Source organism: Triturus cristatus, chromosome 11 (genome assembly GCF_964204655.1).
Source record: "Triturus cristatus chromosome 11, aTriCri1.1, whole genome shotgun sequence".
NCBI classification, from domain to species: domain Eukaryota; kingdom Metazoa; phylum Chordata; class Amphibia; order Caudata; family Salamandridae; genus Triturus; species Triturus cristatus.
Window position 1 is genome coordinate 1127398171 of NC_140594.1, and position 21545 is coordinate 1127419715.

Below are 21545 nucleotides of genomic sequence, written 5' to 3' on the forward strand. Positions count from 1 at the left end.
ATGTAGTCAATCCTAGAATAGGAATTATGTGGCGCTGAGTAGAATGTGTAGTCCCTCACATCTGGGTGCTGGAGTCGCCATGAATCTCTCAAGTTAAATTATGCACAAATTCGTTTAAGGACCTCATGTGAACGGGTGGTTTGATATGAGCATTTGGATTGCCAGTCTATGAGAGGGTCTAACGGAAGATTGAAGTCCCCACCAACCACAATGAGGTCTTCCTGAGGAACACTCTTAAGTGTATTTGAAACGGACTCCCAGAAATCGGGGTCGTCAGCGTTAGGCCCATATATGTTTACTACGTGTATGGGGTCGTCGCCTCTCAGTAGATGAGTGATTAAAAGTCTTCCGTTTTCGTCATGAGTGTGTGAGGTAGTAGTGATATTGGATTTTTTGGAAATGAGTGTGATCACGTCTCTTTTCTTGTGGACGGCTGGTGAGCAAAGAATATCAGAGATCCAGTTGTGTTTTATGAACCTTACGTCCTCTTCTGAGAGCTTAGTTTCTTGGAGAAGGATGATATCCCCCTTATATTTTGTTAGATACTCAAAGACTTTCCTGCATTTTATCGGGTGGTTAAGTCCCTTGACGTTCAGAGAAACAATAGTAAGGTTTTCAGCCAGAGTTTTAGTCTGCGCCATCTAAAGGTCTGTTGTCCCTATTGCTGTGAATAATGTTGTGGTGTGTGTGTGTGCGGTCTTGTTGTCTTTGAGTGAGTACGATGGGGTAAACGCGGATAGCGGGTCAAGGTAGTAGACATAAGAGAGGCCTCCCACATGATGAGATACACATGGGGCCAGCAATCAGTGTCGAGTAAACATGATACTACATTAGAGCACAAGATAGTGTCGAGCACATGTGATACTACGTTCGATCGCAAGTCAATAAACAGACATAATTGGGAACAAAAACAAAAAGGAAACAGCCAATTTTACAAATACCCCCTGTCCCCGCACCCCCTCCCCTCTAGCCCTCCCTCCCCAAGTCCTCCCCTCCCACCCCTCCCACCCCCCCTTCCTGAAAAACTTGAACACAGGAGCTGCGACGGCAGACCGTCTTAAGGCAACACAGAGAGACATAATGGAACCTTGTCTCAACAGGAGAAGTACACAGTGAATTATGACATAACTACAGGAGATGAAGTAAAGGGGAGATCACAGTCCCAATGCATACTGGAATGGTAATGGTAATGGTAATGGTAATTATGACACATGGACATCACTACGAGAGTGTTTATATGAGGTTGTGAGCTGCGAGTAAAGCCATACAGCTATATAGTAGATCCACCTACTGTCGCAACCGTAGACTGTGTTAAGAACCCGCATCATGAGAATATTACACCTTTTAAGGGCAACAAGCATCGTGTAGTGTATTGGTGTACAAGACTACGTATATGACTGTAATATAGCAACAATGTGGAGTCCTATTAGAACAGGAGCCGGAGCGTTCCAGTATGAATACAGAAGTGCAATGAACAGTAGAAATCAACATATCGAAGGAAGAAACAATGCACAGCAGAGATCATCATATCGAAGGAAGAAATGGACACCAGTGGAGCAAACGGGCCAAATGGTTACCGTTTAAAGGATATCAAGTTTTACGTTTGTTGGAGGTTCCGCCAGCTAACTCCACCTCTTGGGCAGGAGATCCCTCCAGGTATTGGGCTAGGGCTTGGGGATCTGTAAAGACGTGTGTTTTTCCATTCACTATGGTTTTAAACTTCGATGGACCTACAAAGGAGAATTGGATGAACCCTTGTGTTTGTTTTATCTGTAACTTTGCATTTTTATCTTTGTGATCGTGGACATCTGCACTGTTTCACTGCATGGTATTTCATACTGAGGTTTAAGGCACAATATTTGTATTTTCCTCATTTTGAGATATTTTGTGGCCTTCCCCAAGGTGCATTATTTGGAAGTCACCTGCTGATAAAGTGTTTACAACTGGTCCTTCATTCTTGTTTTAAGATGCCCTACATGTTAAAATCTACTCTTCAATAAGTAACAAGTTTTATAGCACACATTTGGCTGTCATAAATTCCCAGTTGTTTATTCCAGTGCCAACCTCTCTTTGTCATGCCCACTCCCCCGTCGGGTACCCAGTGGCCACCCTTCCATCTCAGATTTCCAATGGTATTTTCTCCTTAGTGAGTCCACCAGTGGTGTCCTGCCCCATCGGGAACCCTATAACTCTCCTCCCTGTCCCCCTTTCCTTCTAGCAGGACAATTGAATAATATTTGTCCATTAGATCTCTGGTGCCCACCCACTCATCATGATCTCCATGACTTTCCTCTCCCGTTCTCATTGCCTGCGCCATCATCTACACATGATCTCACCGAGGCTTAGTGCCCACCCTTCCTGCCGCCCCCGCCTACACCTGTAGGGTCCCCGGATTCCTGATCCGTTACCAGGTCCCATAGGATGAGCCTCACCTATAGGATTTTCAATGCCCACCATGAGTGAGAATGAAGCTATCAGTATCCTAGTGAGTTTGTGATTGGGAGACTGGGAAATTGATGTGGGCAATGGGAACATGATGAAGAGAAGGATATCTGGGCCGGTGGTGAAGCCTGACCCGCTAGATTGAACGCACACCCGTGCCCTTACAGTCCTGGTGGAGCTCACGTCCTGGCACCTTTTCTATGTTATGCAAAGTATAAGCTGTTCAAACTTCTTATGAACCCCAATCTGGCATCACTTGTGGCCAAATCTGCGTTGTATAAATAAAAGTAAAATAAAATAACAAAAGCATTACAAAGTCTATGAGAAGAAAAAAAAACATCTGGAAGAGTGCTAAGGATACAACTCAACATCCAGAAATTAAAAAATAGTTAATTTAATTGTTCAAACTTTTCCTTTTGTACGGCTCATGACTTCATAATACTCCCAAATGACATCACAAATGGCATTAACAATAAGATCATAACTGACGGCCCTAATTGCATTGCCAATCCATTCATCGATAAAGTCATTTCACAGATACGTTTTTTGCACTTGTGAAATTTCATTTGACTGTTTTAAAGATATTTCCTGAACAAATATTTAAACACTGAACATTTGCAATCAGTGGCGACAGCTGCGGAACGAGGGGCAGGGCGGGGAGGATGAAAAATACAAATAAAGATCACTTACCTGTTCACGCCGCACACTTCTCTCTGTCCTCTGCTCTTCCTCGCTCCCGGAAGCAGGAAGCACCCAGGCTCCCCCAAACCAATCACAACGCTACTGTCACCGCGACAGCAGCGTCATGATTGGTCTGAGCACCCTCATTCGGCGCTCAGATGGGGACTGCGAGCCTGTGCATGATCTCCACCCAGGCTGTGCAGTACAGCCCGGTGGAGAACATGTTAAGTGCGCATGACTGGTTGGCAGGCACAAGACGGCCGGCCAAACCGTCATGCGCACTTAAGGTGCATATAGCACTCCTCCTCCTGCACTGTGACAGAAGCCCCGCCCCACCCCGCCCAACCTGGCTCCGTAGAGAAAAATAATATGATAATAACATCCTATTATCATTTTATTTTTCCTTTGTTGCGCTGCTCAGACGCAGTCGTGTGACGCTCATCTGCCTTAGCAGAGGAACCGCTGCTGCTCGCGATATCTATGGTTTGGGATTCTAAACCCCAAAGCGATCTTTATCTAAATGAAAGCAGCAGAAAATATTTCCAAAGACATTCACCGTGGGCACTTATGAATGTTTGTATTTGTTTAAGAGCAGTAACACTTTGAACAGAAGTGTTTTACATGATAACAGTAATGGCCCAGAGCATCGTAGGCGGAGGCGGCGGGTGGTTAGCACTCAGGGACCAGATGGGGAGCTTGTGGTGAGAATGACTGCTGCCCCTTCATGAGTGTGAACAGCAAGTACAGACACGGTGTGAGCAGCGAGCACAGGCAAAACTATGACTAAAAGAACAACAATATAAAAGAGTTTGAAATGTCCATACATGGAGAGTTTGAAGGAAGAAAATGACTCTTTCTTCAGGGCTGTAAGAAACTTGGGATTGTAGGGCTATCAATCAATCAATCAATCAATCAATCAATCAATCAATCAATCAATAAATCAGGATCCTTATAAAGTGCGAGTACTCACCCGTAAGGGTCTCAAGATGCTATGGTTTCAAGAGGCTATGGTAAACACCCGTCTGATTACTGCATAAGATGTATTCCAGAGGAGGGACCCGCTATGGAAAAAAGCTTCAGGAAGGACCTACAAACCTGGCTCTTCGGATGACCCCAGCACTCAACGGAACTGTCCCCCCCCTCCCCCCCAGCACCATGAGACCCTCACGGGTGAGTAGTTGCACTTTACCAACCCTGATTGATTGATTGACTTGGATACAGATCGAGCACCGGGCTGTTTGCATGAGAACACATGACCCCTCCTGACTGAGGTATTCAAGGCACTACGATATGATTAGCGCAGTATATCTAATGATAGTTTGACTAGTTATGGTGTATTAAACGGTTCGAAATCCCCGATTATGTTTAGCACGACAAAAAGGGCCGAGAACCGAACCGCCTCCATCTTGGATTGCGGCTCTCTCTCACTTGGGAATCACGTGGTCTTTTCCGCACACCCTCTGCTTCCCCCTTTCCTTGCATTTAATTAGGAGACAGGCTGAGTTGCTGAGAAGCAAGGTCACATCTGCTAAAAGGGAGTATCAAGCAAATTCCTCTAGACCTGGGACGAGAAGGGAGTCACCCTTTCGACCTTCTCTGTAAAGATAGTAACCCTTTGTATGTGTAACCGAAACTAGAAATAGGCATGAGCTCATTAGGGGCGCCAGGACTAACTGGTACTTTTCCACATATAAGGTTTTGTATGCTGTACTGATAATGTATAAAAGTGTGTTACTGTCAAGGAGCCAGCAGTCTTCCTCGGCGCACCTGATGGGTGAGGATCGACGAGGCTCCTCTATATAGAGTTCTGTGGTGGCTAATAAACGTTTGAACCTTCCACGTTGCCAACTGCTCCTTATTTTGCATAATATTGCGGGCCAGTGGTAAGTGTGGCCCTTGGAATAATTATTTGGACACAACAGTTGGCGACCACGAAGGGACCCCGTGAAAGGGTCTTCCCCCCCCGTATTCGGGTGGTGGGATTGGGGGCGTCCTGACCGGTTGGCGGGAGAGGAGCCTGAGGATTTCTCCCACCCTGCGCGACTTTTCGGTACGTCCCCTGCTGCTAGTTACCCTTCGCCGGGGTCCTACGGGCTTAACCCAGAAACTGGACTGATTTGGTCGGGAGGAGTTGGCAGCGGAGAATGAACATTCGTATCTGGGTGCACCCGGTGAGTATTGATTTGATTTGACGCACGCGTTATAAATGGTGCATTATTGGTTAAAGCACGCGTTGAAGACGGTGTGTTATTTGATTGATTTGAGAGCATTCGTTGAGAACGATGCATTTTTGATTTTGAACACGGATTGCATTTATTTGAAGCTCGCGCTGGACAGCGGTGCATTGATTTGAAGGCACGCACCGGAGGGTGGTGTCTTGCTTGATCGGGTTAGCATTACCGTGGGTTGACTCGAAGTACGTACAGGTTGTATTTGATTTGAGTAAAAACGGCGCGCTGAAGGATTATAAACGGATTGCACGTGGAAGGACCCGCGACCTAGACTGGGTAGCCACAGGGCATACTCCTGACGGGGCAAATCCTCGTTGGGGGCTGGTCTTAGTGGTGAGCCAGGAGGGTGGCCGGAATCCCGCGTGCAGTTTGGTGTTTGGACTGTGAACCAGAGTCGACGGGCTTGGTTCTCTGATACCGATTGTATGTTGTGTATGATTCGTGTTGATTGTTGTTTGTGTATACATGTCTGAAAACTAACCAAAATGTCCTGTTTTAGTAAATTGAATTGTTTTGGCTGCTGCTGTCGAACAAGTGACTCCAGACTAGCTGAGAGCCAACCCGCCCCGCCGGAGGGCAGTCCTAGCCATTTTATGTATATCAAACACGGGATCTCTCCGTTGTTGTTCTGCACTCTGTGGCATAAGTATACCAAGGGAAATGAGGAGTTACGATGGCCCAAAACGGGTTCGTTTGATGAGAAGAAAATTGCGTTCCTACAGGAACAGCTGTTTTCTAGGCGAAGTAGGCAGGCCATGTTTGATGCTCTGATTGCATGGCAGAAGGAGGCCAAGCAACGGCGAATAAGGGAAGAGAAAGTAGCTAGAGCCAAGGCAGGACAGAATGTTACCAGTAGTTCCTCAAGGAGAGGAAAGAAGTGGAGATGAATCAGTGAATTAAGCCTGGAAGGACTACATGTATACTATGTGTAAAGTGGGTAATCCTTTTGTTGGATTGTGATGCCCTCACACACCCTTTCAGGTGTCATGCTTCATCATCTGGGCTGCTCCTCGTCGGGCCGGCGGTGCAATGCCTAACGGGCTCCCTAAAAAGGGGCACTTTATCGGAGTTCTTTTAATCCAACAGCCGTCAGGTGAAGTGCGGGTGTGTGGGCCTAAGTGTTGTAGATATAAAAGTGAATTAAAACAGGGTCGAAAGTACCAGTGTGAACAAACTATTTATTTTAATGGTCTCCTTCCCTGGTTAAAAAGGTGTGTGTAGCACTGAGTAGAGTATAATGTCTCTAATTGTAGTGCATGGAATTGGTGGTCAACATGTTTCTCGCAGTGAGCACGTGCGCTCGCGATTCGTCAGGACCTATCAACAATCTTATATATATATCTACGATGGTAATAGGGGACTATCTAAAGTATAGTGGTCTCCTAATCATAGTTGGTCAAGTGAACAACAAACTTAATCCTAAAATACCTGTTGAGGTCTGGTGCTACCTGCAGAAAAAACAGTACATTAAATTGGTCAGTGTGGGGACACAAAGCCACAGGTATCAGGGATTATAAAACAAACAAAAAGGCTTACAAAGTGATTCATTCTCCAACTTGGTTAAAAATGTAACAGTGGTGACTGCTGGTGCTCGAGCGTCAACAGCTGCTCATAAAAAGTGGTGTACCAACATGGTGAACTAAAGTGGCTAAACACCTATGTGGAACAAATAAAAACAATCAAGGTTGCAGAAACCAACGTTGGACTCACCATAATCAGTAGGACTGCATGCCACAACAGTTCTGGGTGGACTCAGCGTGCGGCGAAGGACCTCTAAAAGTAGGTCTAAACTAAGGAGTAACAATGGCCTTACATAATGCAGTAATCACAGTTGGCACATGTGGGGACATAAAGCGCTTAGAAACTTAGCAGAAAAACAGGAATACGCTGGTTGATTAGCCCCATGGACAGACTGCGTTCCCAAATGATGTGCGAGGATGTCAGAGTGGAAGAAATAACATAATGCTTGAAACTAACTGTTAATGAAGATGTTATAGTAACTAGAACAATGAGGTCCCACTCCTATAGCAATGATGCTTAAAGCGCTCCTGAGTTAGAGTGAATTAATAGTAAGCAAAAAGTGAATTTTGGCCAGAGCCTAGTTGTGGCACCCGTTGCTGATAGCCAAGTGGCAGCGGTTAAGATAACATGCTGATGCGTGCCTCGCTATTGTAATAGAGCTGCTGACAGCCAACAGTTAGGGTAACAAGCTAGTGCGTGCCTCGCTAGTGTAATCGAAGCGCTTAGGGAACAGGACGAGTGGTTACTAATTAGAAAGAGAGAAAAGAAACAAGGGTTTCGTGTGCGTACTTACATCTGCCCCGCATACGCTCTGCGCTATGACCTACCCGGTCCACCGAGTCTGGGAGGTGGAGACCTAAGCGCTCGCTATCGATTAAATACTTCCGGTCACGTCATGTGACGGGGTCACGTGATCGCGATTCGCGCGAGTGGCTAGAATTCTATAATAACGGGCTGGGTAACCGTACGAGCACTGTGTGTGTGCGCAGTGTATGATATGTTATAAAATGGACAGAATGCTTCAAATAAGTCGATCTCTAAAATAGTGAGTTAATTTGTAAAGAGCAAAGAAGGACAATATCGTCAGCCATCTTGGCTTGGGAAGCAAGGTGTCAATAAAGTTTTAGTAACAATTGGGTACAAAGTATAGGCAAGGTGCCAAGTAAGCCTTGATAGAATATATCAAAGGGTTGTGTATTGAAGTGTGAGCCTTGGTGTATACTGGAACTCATACTCAAATATTAATGCATCCAGAATGTGAGAAAAAACTGTGGACCAGTTGTAAGGAGTATGTCACGTTATAGCTTCAGGGCTCCCCAGGGGATATCATCGTTAAGCCCAGTGACATGAGAAGACAGACGGTGTATCCATCTTTGTTCCTTCTTAAAAAGACTGTGCTGTGACAATTGAGGGTGGGTTTCTAGAACCAGCCATTTGACAGAGTCTGGGGAATGTTGTTTCTCGAAGAAGTGGGCACTAATTTTGGTGTTCTGTTTTTTACACCGAAAATTGCTGCGATGTTCAGAGATTCGCAACTTGATTGGCCTGGTCGTCATCCCCACGTAGTACAGATCACAGGGACATGTAAGGAGATAAATGCAATTACTAGTATTACAGTTAGTATGTGACCTCAGTTCCCAAGTAAAAGTAGTGTTAAGGGTGATGGTTTTGTGTACAGATGTGAATGTACAAGCAGTGCACATACCACATGGGAAATGTCCCTTCACTGCAGGCAGTTGCCAGAGTGTGTTCTGTGTTAATTTGGTTTTGGGTCTCGGTCTGGTTTGTATTACCAAGTCTTTAATGTTTTTAGTGCGTCTGTATGCAAATCTTGGTGGTTCGAGATTCATTTGCCCAGTATTAAGGATATTCCAGTGTTTTTTAAGGACCTTCACTACCTGGTTGGTGTTTGGTGAGAAGGTTGTCACGCAGGTAAGGGTGTCAGACACAGAGGTGGTGTTCTCTCTGGGTTCTAGAAGGGCTTCTCTGTTGTTATTTCGTGCCCGTTTTTTAGACTTAGTAATACTTTTCAGCGGGTATTGTCTCTCTCTTAATTTATTAGAAAGAATTTCGGCCTCGCTCTTGAAAGTATCTTCTAAGATTACGACGGAACTGCAGCACCATTGATACTTTCAAGAGCGAGGCCGAAATTCTTTCTAATAAATTAAGAGAGAGACAATACCCGCTGAAAAGTATTACTAAGTCTAAAAAACGGGCACGAAATAACAACAGAGAAGCCCTTCTAGAACCCAGAGAGAACACCACCTCTGTGTCTGACACCCTTACCTGCGTGACAACCTTCTCACCAAACACCAACCAGGTAGTGAAGGTCCTTAAAAAACACTGGAATATCCTTAATACTGGGCAAATGAATCTCGAACCACCAAGATTTGCATACAGACGCACTAAAAACATTAAAGACTTGGTAATACAAACCAGACCGAGACCCAAAACCAAATTAACACAGAACACACTCTGGCAACTGCCTGCAGTGAAGGGACATTTCCCATGTGGTATGTGCACTGCTTGTACATTCACATCTGTACACAAAACCATCACCCTTAACACTACTTTTACTTGGGAACTGAGGTCACATACTAACTGTAATACTAGTAATTGCATTTATCTCCTTACATGTCCCTGTGATCTGTACTACGTGGGGATGACGACCAGACCAATCAAGTTGCGAATCTCTGAACATCGCAGCAATTTTCGGTGTAAAAAACAGAACACCAAAATTAGTGCCCACTTCTTCGAGAAACAACATTCCCCAGACTCTGTCAAATGGCTGGTTCTAGAAACCCACCCTCAATTGTCACAGCACAGTCTTTTTAAGAAGGAACAAAGATGGATACACCGTCTGTCTTCTCATGTCACTGGGCTTAACGATGATATCCCCTGGGGAGCCCTGAAGCTATAACGTGACATACTCCTTACAACTGGTCCACAGTTTTTTCTCACATTCTGGATGCATTAATATTTGAGTATGAGTTCCAGTATACACCAAGGCTCACACTTCAATACACAACCCTTTGATATATTCTATCAAGGCTTACTTGGCACCTTGCCTATACTTTGTACCCAATTGTTACTAAAACTTTATTGACACCTTGCTTCCCAAGCCAAGATGGCTGACGATATTGTCCTTCTTTGCTCTTTACAAATTAACTCACTATTTTAGAGATCGACTTATTTGAAGCATTCTGTCCATTTTATAACATATCATACACTGCGCACACACACAGTGCTCGTACGGTTACCCAGCCCGTTATTATAGAATTCTAGCCACTCGCGCGAATCGCGATCACGTGACCCCGTCACATGACGTGACCGGAAGTATTTAATCGATAGCGAGCGCTTAGGTCTCCACCTCCCAGACTCGGTGGACCGGGTAGGTCATAGCGCAGAGCGTATGCGGGGCAGATGTAAGTACGCACACGAAACCCTTGTTTCTTTTCTCTCTTTCTAATTAGTAACCACTCGTCCTGTTCCCTAAGCGCTTCGATTACACTAGCGAGGCACGCACTAGCTTGTTACCCTAACTGTTGGCTGTCAGCAGCTCTATTACAATAGCGAGGCACGCATCAGCATGTTATCTTAACCGCTGCCACTTGGCTATCAGCAACGGGTGCCACAACTAGGCTCTGGCCAAAATTCACTTTTTGCTTACTATTAATTCACTCTAACTCAGGAGCGCTTTAAGCATCATTGCTATAGGAGTGGGACCTCATTGTTCTAGTTACTATAACATCTTCATTAACAGTTAGTTTCAAGCATTATGTTATTTCTTCCACTCTGACATCCTCGCACATCATTTGGGAACGCAGTCTGTCCATGGGGCTAACCAACCAGCGTATTCCTGTTTTTCTGCTAAGTTTCTAAGCGCTTTATGTCCCCACATGTGCCAACTGTGATTACTGCATTATGTAAGGCCATTGTTACTCCTTAGTTTAGACCTACTTTTAGAGGTCCTTCGCCGCACGCTGAGTCCACCCAGAACTGTTGTGGCATGCAGTCCTACTGATTATGGTGAGTCCAACGTTGGTTTCTGCAACCTTGATTGTTTTTATTTGTTCCACATAGGTGTTTAGCCACTTTAGTTCACCATGTTGGTACACCACTTTTTATGAGCAGCTGTTGACGCTCGAGCACCAGCAGTCACCACTGTTACATTTTTAACCAAGTTGGAGAATGAATCACTTTGTAAGCCTTTTTGTTTGTTTTATAATCCCTGATACCTGTGGCTTTGTGTCCCCACACTGACCAATTTAATGTACTGTTTTTTCTGCAGGTAGCACCAGACCTCAACAGGTATTTTAGGATTAAGTTTGTTGTTCACTTGACCAACTATGATTAGGAGACCACTATACTTTAGATAGTCCCCTATTACCATCGTAGATATATATATAAGATTGTTGATAGGTCCTGACGAATCGCGAGCGCACGTGCTCACTGCGAGAAACATGTTGACCACCAATTCCATGCACTACAATTAGAGACATTATACTCTACTCAGTGCTACACACACCTTTTTAACCAGGGAAGGAGACCATTAAAATAAATAGTTTGTTCACACTGGTACTTTCGACCCTGTTTTAATTCACTTTTATATCTACAACACTTAGGCCCACACACCCGCACTTCACCTGACGGCTGTTGGATTAAAAGAACTCCGATAAAGTGCCCCTTTTTAGGGAGCCCGTTAGGCATTGCACCGCCGGCCCGACGAGGAGCAGCCCAGATGATGAAGCATGACACCTGAAAGGGTGTGTGAGGGCATCACAATCCAACAAAAGGATTACCCACTTTACACATAGTATATATGTAGTCCTTCCAGGCTTAATTCACTGATTCATCTCCACTTCTTTCCTCTCCTTGAGGAACTACTGGTAGTCTTCGTTCTTATAACTTCATTGCCGGGGCACCTTACCAGTTTGGACCTCCCACTCACTCTTTGTGAGCGGAAAAAGCCCCCCCGATCCCTCTCCTTTGGTACCTAGGACAGAATGTTACTCAGAAAGCTATGGCCTATGACCGAGAAAGAGTAGAAAAGGGATTAGATTGCATGAATCGCGAATTTAGATTAAAGGTTGATAAGAGCTATGTGACCCGCCCGAATGCAGAAGATGAAATAGAGGATTTATAGGACACCAGGCCACCACCCCCTTATGTACCGCAGAGGATATATCCGGAGGTATCAGGTGCCTCGGCCCCGGCCCCAAATATGTCCTTGGGGGCCTCGGCTTCGGCTCCCCCGGCCACTACTACCCCTCCCTCCCTGCCGAACCTCTCCCGGTTACCGACATCTGTGTCTGAAGTTATGGCCATGCTGCCTAATTTATTGACGGCAGCTGCAGCCGGGACCCCTCAGCTGTTGCCGGGGTCAATGCCTTCCCCTTCTGTTCTACCCTCCTCCCCCGCCAGTACCACGCCGGTAACAGCTGTGACTACTCCAATACGTCCGGCCAGTCTAACGGAGGGTAGGAAGTTGTTCACTCGTTCGGCCTTGGGAACGGAAGAGAGGGAAACTATTGCTACACAAGCATCCCAGTGGATGCGACATCCCATTTATACTCTTGCTGATATTTGGAGTACCATGAGAGACTATGAACCGGTGATGCAACAGCATGCCCTGGAGCATATGGCCAACCGTCTTGTTTCTGTGTGGGAACAGGTACACCAGGAAGGGAAGGCTCCGGCTATATTATATGATATTCTTGATCAGGTCCACAAATCTCAGATGACACCGGAAGAGGTATATGGGAAGGTGCAGACTTTGGTCTCTTATAGAACTCGTTTGCAGTCTGCCACTCCCGCCGGATTCTCCCAGTTCCCTATGCGAGAAGTGCACCCTATCTTCCATCCAGAAGTTGCTGCAGTAGTGGATGCCCACGGTGTCGTTACCCGCCCGGGAATAGACGCCCGGTTCCAGGAACAATGGGTCTATACCCCCTGGAAGCGGAGTGAGGTACTATCCCTAAAAAGCCAGTTGCCAGATCCTAGAAAAAACCCCACCGCATATTACAAGGAACTGACCGAGGCCGCCTCGTCAGCAGTAATGACGTTGGCAGATATTGAATTATTCTTTGCCTTATTAGTACCGGTGGACATTTGGCGCCAGGTACATGACCAGGACCATGTCACGGAATTTGGTGGGACATGGGACCAACTGAGAAACTGGGATAGAGATCGTAAACCAGGGAACAAGCCCCGACCTGAGATACTGACCTTGCCTGAGAAAATAATAACTTATATGCATTCGTTGATCCCACCCAGGAAAGTAGATTGGGACAAGCTGACGGCCTGTAAGCAAAAGAAGGACGAGAGTGTATCTGATTTTTTCACGAGGTTTGAGGGAGTGTTCATTGACTTCAGCGGACAGGACTTGGCAACGGAGGGGGGTGTACGTTTATTTGTTAATAGATTTGTAACCAATTTGCTACCTGAGGTATCGGCCCGGTTACAGGCAGCTGAGAGTACCTGGACGACCACCACGCCCTCCACGATACTAAGCATGGCTCAGTATTATGAGCATCGGGAGAATGAGAGCAAGGATAAGACAGAAAGAAAATCGAAAGAGTTGAAAACACGAGTGTTACTGCAGCAAGTGGAGAGGGGTAGAGGAAGAGGACGAGGGTTGCAGAATTTCGCACCAAGAGGGGCGGGACCCAGGCTAACAGCTGGGCGAACAGATCTAGGCATAAATCAATGTGCTTTTTGTAAAGAGGAGGGGCATTGGAGAGCACAGTGCCCGTTGCTGTATGAGCAGAATACTGCTTCAAGGGGTCGTGGACGGGGAAGGATGAGTGGGCATCGAGGTGGATACACGAGACAAGAACAGGCAGCCCGAGGTGAGAACAGTCAGAATTATTTCGACCAAAGCCAAGGTAGACAGTACTACAATGACGGACGTGTAACGGACGAAGACGCCGGGTATACTCAAGCATAGGACAGCCAAGGGCAGAGTAAGGGGCATGTGTCAATCCCGATAGATCAAGCTGGACCTTATGTCCATGCACGATTGTTGGATGCATCAGGTAAGTTTTTGGTTGACACAGGGGCTATGAACAGTTCTGTTTCACGTGCCCTGGTCCCGGGGGCCGCTCTGTCTGGCCAGACTAATGTGTCCGTGGGGTTCTCTGGAACTCCGGTGGTGAGCCCCATTTCTAAGCCACTTTCCCTTACTCTGGGACCGGTTACGGTAGAATGGCCTTTCCTCCTCACCTCCCAGTGTGGGGAGAATCTCCTGGGTATGGATATATTAAAAAGATTGCATGCCCGCATCTATTGCTCCCCCGATGGAGTTTACCTGACCATTCGGAATACCTCTATCCCCTCCATCCAATGTTTTTCAAAAATGGACTCCCTACCCCCTGAGCTTGCAAAACTCCCGAGGGATCTTTGGGCCCTGGGGGACACTGACGTAGGGTTCCTACAAATTCCCCCGGTGTCCATCACCCTGAAACAGAATGCCAAATTGCCGAGGATCCCACAGTACAAAATAGCCCCTGCGGGAGAGCGCGCTTTACTGGCCATTATTTCTGATTTGATTAGAACAGGGGTGGTGGAGGAAACGACTTCCAATATCTGCAACAGCCCAATTCTTCCGATTCTTAAACGAGCCCCCGTACCCCAGTCCCCTGATTATGCTGATACCTACCGATTTGTGATTGATTTGCGAGAGATTAACAAGATTGTGGTACCCCAATATCCGGTGGTACCAGACATTAATTCCATTCTGACCATGATTCCTCCCACTGCAACATTTTTCTCGGTGATTGATTTGAAGAATGCCTTCTTTAGTATTCCCATACATCCAGATAGCAGACATTTGTTCGGTTTCTCATTGGGGGGCCGCAGCTTTAGATTCTGTCGCGCCCCCCAGGGGTATACCGAAAGCCCTAGTATCTACAGCCAAGCCCTAAAAAAAGTATTGGATTCTTTACAATTGCCGCCAGGTAATGTCCTATTGCAGTATGTTGACGACCTCCTTGTGGCCTCTGATACAGAACATGGTTGTCGCGATGCCACGGTTACCCTGCTACGGCATTTGGCCACTCATGGTAACAAGGTATCGCTCTCTAAATTCCAATATTGTCGACCGGAGGTGACCTATCTCGGTCATCTCCTGTCGAAGGAGGGAAGACGGTTGACTTCTGAGCGCATCGCAACCATAACTAACATGCCTGTTCCTCGCACGCAACGTGATGTCCGCGCTTTGCTTGGTATAACCTCCTACTGTCGCCAATGGATTGCTAACTATTCTCTCTTGACTAAACCTTTCCTGTACCTAACTACGAAGGATGTGCATGAGCCTTTACCTTGGACCGATGAATGCCAGACTGCCTTTTCTGCTCTGAAAACTGCTCTTTGCTCTGCTCCTGTGCTTGGCACCCCTGACTACCGGAAACCTTTTGTGCTCTACGTGCATGAGGTGGACAGTTGTTCTCTTTCAGTATTGACACAAGACTTTGGTGGTAAGAAAAGGCCTTGTGCATATTTCTCGGCGGTTTTGGACAATGTCGCCAGAGCACTTCCCAGTTGTCTGAGGGCTGCAGCGGCAGTGGCTGTAGCAATCAGACAATCTGAAGGGCTAGTCCTGAATACGGATCTGACAGTGATGGTGCCTCATGCTGTGGACGTATTATTAAACAGGACGCAGATGCAGCACTTAACTAGTGCGCGTCTTACAGGGTACGAATTGACCCTGTTTGCACCTCATATAACGATCAAACGATGTGTTAATTTGAACCCTGCCACGTTGTTACCCCTCCCTTCAGGAGATGGTGGACAAGACATGCATGATTGTATCTTTCGAACTGAAGAAGAGACCAAGGGCCGGATAGATCTAACTGACACCCCACTATCTGATGCCCAAGGAGAATTGTATGTTGATGGGTCTTGTTTTAGATTACCGGATGGCACGACAGCTGCGGCTTATGCGATCACTACCCTGCAAATGGTAGTCGAGGCAGCAAAGATACCATACCGGTCGGCCCAGGCGGCCGAATTGATTGCATTATTCAGGGCCTGCGAGTTGGGGAAAGGCTTAAGGCTAAATGTCTACACCGATAGCCAGTATGCGTTCGGTGTAGCACATAGCTTCGGGAGGTTATGGGCGGAAAGAGGATTCTTGACATCTGATGGCGAAAAGATAAAGAATGGACCATTAGTGGACCGACTACTGGCTGCATTAACATTGCCTAAAACCTTGGCCATAGTCAAATGCAGTGCACACAAGGTTATAGTTGATGATGTGGGGAGGGGAAATTTCTTTGCGGATAGAATCGCCAAAGAAACAGCCCAGTCTGACACCACTTCCATGTTTGTAGTGACAAGAATGATAGAAGCAGGGGTTTTTAACAACACCATAGACAGTGTGAGAGAGCTACAAAAGGAGATGATCCCGGAAGAACTGACATACTGGCAAGAACAGGTGGGGAGGCTTGATGAGAATGGATGTTGGACTGACTTGTCAGAGAGGTGTAGATGGTTACTGCCGAACGCATTTGTAAATGCGGTAGTAACTATGGCACACGGACCTTCACATGTAGAGGTTCAGGGCATCTGTGCCACATTGGATCCTGTCTGGTATAATGTTAATATCCATAAGACAGCTAGGAACTTGGTTCAGCATTGCATGATTTGTCTCCAGCATAATCCTGGGGTTAGCATTCCTGTCTTGGCGGGTAATTTTGCGCCTCCCACCCTGCCTTTTGAAGTACTCCAAATGGATTACATACAGCTAGAGCGAGTTAACAATTTGAAATACGTGCTGGTGGTGATTTGTACTTTTAGTAAATGGGTGGAGGCGTATCCCACAAAGGAAAATACTGCCCTGGCAACCGCGAAAGCTCTGGTAAAAGAGTTTTTCCCTCGATATGGGTTGCCACGGGTGATTTGGAGTGACAACGGGACGCATTTTAATGCTGACTTAGTTAAGTATGTATGCAAGGGTCTGTCCATCCAGCAGAAGTTTCACGCAGCCCGACATCCTCAGTCAGCGGGTCTGGTTGAGAAATATAATGGGATTCTGAAATTGAAACTGGCTAAACTTCAGGACACGACGGGATTAAAATGGCCTGATCTCCTGCCCCTGGCCCTGTTGTCCGCAAGAACTACTCCCCATTCCCGGAGCGGTATCTCCCCTTATGAAGTAATTTTTGGCAGACCTGCCAATGTGTGGGGAGTACCCCGGCCCAAATCCTTCAGGGACATCGACCATCCTATGTTGACTGATTATTTGTATGCTTTGACTAAAGATCTCCATTCCATTCATCAACAGATATCTGCCGTACTGCAGCCCCTGCCGGAGGGTCCTGGACACAGCGTGGAACCGGGACAGTGGGTCTTGGTTCGAAACTACCAACGGAAATCGAGTTTGGATCCGCGCTGGTCCCGACCGTACCAGGTGCTCCTGGCTACGCGAACGGCGGTGAAAGTCGAGGGGAAGCAGCACTGGATCCATATCTCCCATCTTAAGCGAGTTCCCCTCCCGTAGCCCAGGGAGCAGCTTGACCAGGAGGAAGGCCTGCCAACTCAGGGCGAACCTAGCACTAGAGAACCACTTTCCCTGGACACCCGCAGAGAGGTTGACGGGCGAGGGGAGAGTGCTGTGAGCCTGGAAACACCTTTTTGTGGCCGCCCAACTGCTAAAAGCGAGGCATCTGGCCGGGAGCCCAGCTCCTCGTCTGACCCCACTGTGCCCGTTTTGTTTGTGAATCCTGAAACCCCTGGTCGGGATCGATATCACCTGCGGCCCCGGAGATAGGGAATCCCAGGTCTAGCCTTGGCGAGTGAAGTCAGAGGCCTCGGAAAAAGACCTGAGGATTGGTAGAACACTGGACTGAACTCGTTGAGAGCATGGAACTTTCAGTAAAGCTCTGTTCAGAACGAAGATAGAGACATTGGTCGGTTGGTGGGGGCCCAGGTGGAGTTTCCTTTCGACAAGGGTTGCGTCAAATGCGACCCCAACGCAAGAAGTTTTTATTTTTTACCTTTTTGTTGGTTTCTCTGAACAATAGGAGTCTGCCTGTGAGGCTCTATACGGACATAGAAAAGAAGCACCCTCCGGCAGGTCGGACTGCTAGTAGCTTTTTCTCCCGAGATTAGATTGGACTTTTAGTGAGAAAATGTACCCTTTTGCTCGTTTTGTCCCTGAAGAAGGGCGCCCCATAGTACCCCGTACCACTCCCCCACACTTGCCAATGTTCTCCTCATGGAGCTTGCGTGTTAAAATTGTTTTTATTTCTATATTGATTGTATCATTTGTACTATGCTTAGGTTTGTTTATATACCTAGAGTTCCGCCATCCTGTACACACCTTGATAGTGTCTACCCCTGCGGAACATCACTTCCAGACTTTTGCCCCTCATAAGGGAAGACACCGACAGACATATGTACATAATGCCTTCATTGAGATGCTACATCAGACTCATAGTTCCACAAATGTTACTGATTGTTGGGTCTGTGGTCTTCTCCCGTCAGTGATGCATAAGCAAGATTTGTTCATATCAATGCCCTTGTCTTATCTAGGTAGTTGCGAAGCCTGGTTCAAAATGTTATCCATGCTATATGAACACTACACTATAGATGAACGTCGATTCTCAGAGAAGGATTATGCCTTGATTCTAGCCTATATAGAGAAACACCAAGGTTTTACTCCTAATGCTGAGGGGACGGATGGTACCCTTGATCCTATCGCCTGTATGAACGTATACACTGATCACGAAAATGATACCTGGTTGAGGGATGAAGTATTGGATTTCATGACTTTTAACTTTACTGAGTATTTCAAGTATTTCCAGGAGCGGAATGTCTCAGATGAGAAAATCATTCCGGTCCCAGTATTGAATACGTCCTCCTCCTTCTGTGTGCAGGGTACTGGACATTTATCCGTCGGTTATAGTAGATGTAATTACACTTATAAACTGCAGACTTTCAGTAGTCCCCCAACACTCACCCCTCCCAATGTTTACTTTGTGTGCGGTGAAAACGCATACACTTGGCTACCCAGAGGATGGGCAGGTCGATGTTACTTATCCTTTCTTTACCCACCGGTCTACATAGCTCCTTCTGATTATCACAAATCTCATTCCTTAAATCGGCGGAGCCTAAAAGCTGAAGCCGCCAGTAATGATGCCACTGACCAGACTGACACTCCAGCCCAACACTTCGTTGATATCATAAAAGGGGCGTTGCCCATATGGGGACCCATCCTCAATAGTAAAGAAGTTAGGAGGCTATCTAGAGTGGTGGAAGGGGTGGTTAATACTACTGCAGGAATATTAACTAATATTACAGTGGAGCTCCAGGCGACTCGGCTTGTGACCCTTCAAAACCGTCTTGTTTTAGAAGTTATCCTAGCTGATCGCGGAGGAGCTTGTAGAGTCATCGGCAGTTCCTGTTGTGTATATATACCTGACTCCGCCCCTTCTGTCCATTTAGCCATTCAGAAACTGCATCGGCTAGCCTCTGAAATTCACACCGAGACTGGTACTTGGTCTTTGTCCGGGTGGTTTTGGGATTTGGTGACCACCTGGGGATGGAAGTTATTTATGATTCTTCTGGGAATAGTGGGGTTCATTTTCACCTGCTGCCTTTGTCTACAGTGCGGGCCTGCTTGCTGTGCATATTGTGCTACTCAAGTTCGCCGATCCAGCCCTAGGCCCAAGCCCGTCCAAACCAGAATAGATACCCAGCGGGCTCAGAAGGAGACGCATGACTTAATGCAGATCGATGAGGGTATTTTCGAAGACTGACCCCGTTATTAGCTATGCTGCGCTAAAAGGGCCGTTCTGAGGTATTCAAGGCACTACGATATGATTAGCGCAGTATATCTAATGATAGTTTGACTAGTTATGGTGTATTAAACGGTTCGAAATCCCCGATTATGTTTAGCACGACAAAAAGGGCCGAGAACCGAACCGCCTCCATCTTGGATTGCGGCTCTCTCTCACTTGGGAATCACGTGGTCTTTTCCGCACACCCTCTGCTTCCCCCTTTCCTTGCATTTAATTAGGAGACAGGCTGAGTTGCTGAGAAGCAAGGTCACATCTGCTAAAAGGGAGTATCAAGCAAATTCCTCTAGACCTGGGACGAGAAGGGAGTCACCCTTTCGACCTTCTCTGTAAAGATAGTAACCCTTTGTATGTGTAACCGAAACTAGAAATAGGCATGAGCTCATTAGGGGCGCCAGGACTAACTGGTACTTTTCCACATATAAGGTTTTGTATGCTGTACTGATAATGTATAAAAGTGTGTTACTGTCAAGGAGCCAGCAGTCTTCCTCGGCGCACCTGATGGGTGAGGATCGACGAGGCTCCTCTATATAGAGTTCTGTGGTGGCTAATAAACGTTTGAACCTTCCACGTTGCCAACTGCTCCTTATTTTGCATAATATTGCGGGCCAGTGGTAAGTGTGGCCCTTGGAATAATTATTTGGACACAACATGACACAGCATAGCTCATGTCAGGATGAGAGATCAGTGGTCAGCAGGTAAGCCTTGGACAGCTTTACGAGTAAGTGTCAATACCTTCTAGAGGGTCCTTTTTTGGCAGGACATTGGTGACAACATGATGGGATGGGAAGGTTGAAAAATGGTTTGGTAGTAAAGCTCACAACCTTGTCTAAAGAGCAGCGGAGACTAACGCTCATTTGTTTTTTTTTTGCAATATTATATACCAGAGCTTGGCCCAAGAGCACTGGAGTAAGTGGTATTGGAACAAGACCAAGGGCTTGATTTAGAGTTCGACATGTGGGTTACTCCATCAAACACGTGATGGATATCCATTCCGTCGTATTACAAATGCATTATATCCAATGGCACTTGTAATATGGCAGATGACATATCCGTCACGTTTGTGATGGAGTAACCTATCTGCTGAACTCTAAATCAGGCCCGTCTTACAAATTTCGGGCCAGATGTACTAAGAATGCATTCGGTAAAAGGGGTCATAATTGGCACACCGACTTTTAATGAATGCATTCATATTTTCAAACCGACCTATGCGCTAATAGGTCGGCTCACAAAATATCAAATCGTAATGGGTTGCGATTTGGCCTGCCTCATGAATATTAACGAGGCAGATAGCAAACGGTGACCCGCTATGATTTGCTGCCCTCAAAGGGAGGGTGGCCTTCTATAGTCAACAGACCACCATGTCTGTGATTACATTTAAATAAAGCAATCAATTTATAAGTTTAAATGTTCTAAGTCCATTTAATGGTTTGGGAAAGGTTTTCCAATTCCCTAAATGGGTTTAGAAAACCACACTGAATCGGTAATTGGAAGGGGCATGTTTGGGGCGTCCCTTCCAAATAATACCAATTCTTTATGGTAGGAATAAAGTTTTGAAACCAAAATCCAGTTGTAAAACATGAATATTTTACCGACACCCCAAGGAGCTGGTAACCAATTTGCGAAAGGAATGTTGTAAATAAAGTTTTTAGCAGTAAGCAGTGGTCCATGGTACCACTGCTTCCTCCTAAAAACAATTTGAGAAACTTTTCTTTTTTTTTCTAAATGCATCCAACGCATTGTCTGCTGCAAGACCTACCCCAGCTCTGCTGACTCGAAGACGCACTACCCAAATGGGTATAATTCGTGTTTAATTAGGCTAGTGAGCTCAATCATTAAAATAGTTCTGACACTTAGGGGCAGCTTTACA

The 21545-nt window shown here is 46.3% G+C and overlaps 1 long non-coding RNA gene across 1 annotated transcript in view; it reads left to right on the plus strand.

Annotated features, from left to right (window-relative positions):
• The window catches only part of LOC146786174 (uncharacterized), a 52776-nt gene extending 32533 nt beyond the window's left edge, over window positions 1-20243 (plus strand). Inside the window, exon 2 of the long non-coding RNA XR_014970572.1 lies at window positions 17161-20243. This is a non-coding gene — a long non-coding RNA (uncharacterized LOC146786174). The remainder of the gene's footprint in view (window positions 1-17160) is intronic.
• Window positions 20244-21545: the final 1302 nt, after the last annotated feature.